Genomic DNA, 2,235 nt, shown 5'->3' on the forward strand with positions numbered 1-2,235 from the left:
GGAGGAAAATCTACCAAAGCAGAAGAAAAATAAAAAATAAATAAATATGCCATTTAGCAGACGCTTTTATCCAAAGCGACTTACAGTCATGCGTGCATACATTTTTGTGTATGGGTGGTCCCGGGGATCGAACCTACTACCTTGGCGTTACAAGCGCCGTGCTCTACCAGCTGAGCTACAGAAGTGAAGAGACTGCTCTGAGGGTGAGCGGAGAAGAAATAAGTTACATGTTTTGTAAAACTAAAACGTTTACACAAACTACCCAATTGTACTACCTTACAATTTGGAAATGATCACATTGATCACATCCTACAATAAAATAAGGTAGTTGTTTTCCCCTTATCAGATAGAAAAGTACACACTAAAATTTTTTGTTTTGTTCTGTGTTTTCTATTGCAGTGAAAACAGTGAATGGTGTTGTGCAGAGGTACAACCATAGCCACAGGAAGTAGGGGTGCTGAAGGTGCCACAGCACCCTCTGATAAATTGAAATAAATTTGGCAAAGTTATATAATTACTCCTGTCTTGCATAGTCGGGAAAGCCGCGATTTGGGAAGCTTGTTGCATTGCGGCCATAGAAATATAATCCATAGAAGGGTGTTGGAAACTCTAACACTGTCAATTTGACTGTTAAACTTATGGGGACACTCAAGATGGCTGCATGTCCTGATTTTGTATTTGTATTTGTAATTATTATGGATCCCCATTAGCTGCTGCCAAGGCAATGGGTCAGGCAAAATTAAGGCAGTTATACAATTTTAAAAACATTACAATACATTCATAACAGATTTCACAACACACTAAATGTGTGTCCTCAGGCCCCTACTCCACTACCACATTGATAGTGCTGTTAAGAAGGTAGAGCAGCGCTTTATTATGGAAATACTTCTCCCCATCTTAGCTACTGTTGTATCAATATGTTTTGATCATGACAGTTTACAATCCAGGGTTACTCCAAGCAGTTTAGTCACCTCATCTTGCTCAATTTCCACATTCTTTATTACAAGATTTAGTTGAGGTTAAGGGTTTAGTGAATGATTTGTACCAAATACAATGCTTTTAGTTTTTGAAATATTAAGGACTAACTTATTCTTTGCCACCCATTCTGAAACTAACTGCAGCTCTTTGTTAAGTGTTGCAGTCATTTCATTCACTGTAGTAGCTGACATGTATAGTGTTGAGTCATCCGCATACAGAGACACACTGGCTTTACTCAAAGCCAGTGGCATGTCATTAGTAAAGATTGAAAAAAGTAAGGGGCCTAGACAGCTGCCCTGGGGAATGTTGGAGAGGCTTCCATTGAAGAACACCCTCTGTGTTCTGTTAGACAGGTAACTCTTCATCCACAATATAGCAGGGGGTGTAAAGCCATAACACATACAGTGGGGGAAAAAAGTATTTAGTCAGCCACCAATTGTGCAAGTTCTCCCACTTAAAAAGATGAGAGAGGCCTGTAATTTTCATCATAGGTACACGTCAACTATGACAGACAAATTGAGATTTTTTTTTTCTGAAAATCACATTGTAGGATTTTTAATGAATTTATTTGCAAATTATGGTGGAAAATAAGTATTTGGTCACCTACAAACAAGCAAGATTTCTGGCTCTCACAGACCTGTAACTTCTTCTTTAAGAGGCTCCTCTGTCCTCCACTCGTTACCTGTATTAATGGCACCTGTTTGAACTTGTTATCAGTATAAAAGACACCTGTCCACAACCTCAAACAGTCACACTCCAAACTCCACTATGGCCAAGACCAAAGAGCTGTCAAAGGACACCAGAAACAAAATTGTAGACCTGCACCAGGCTGGGAAGACTGAATCTGCAATAGGTAAGCAGCTTGGTTTGAAGAAATCAACTGTGGGAGCAATTATTAGGAAATGGAAGACATACAAGACCACTGATAATCTCCCTCGATCTGGGGCTCCATGCAAGATCTCACCCCGTGGGGTCAAAATGATCACAAGCAAAAATCCCAGAACCACACGGGGGGACCTAGTGAATGACCTGCAGAGAGCTGGGACCAAAGTAACAAAGCCTACCATCAGTAACACACTACGCCGCCAGGGACTCAAATCCTGCAGTGCAGGCGTGTCCCCCTGCTTAAGCCAGAACATGTCCAGGCCCATCTGAAGTTTGCTAGAGTGCATTTGGATGATCCAGAAGAGGATTGGGAGAATGTCATATGGTCAGATGAAACCAAAATAGAACTTTTTGGTAAAAACTCAACTCGTT

Source organism: Coregonus lavaretus (genome assembly GCF_964263955.1).
Source record: "Coregonus lavaretus genome assembly, chromosome: 3".
NCBI classification, from domain to species: domain Eukaryota; kingdom Metazoa; phylum Chordata; class Actinopteri; order Salmoniformes; family Salmonidae; genus Coregonus; species Coregonus lavaretus.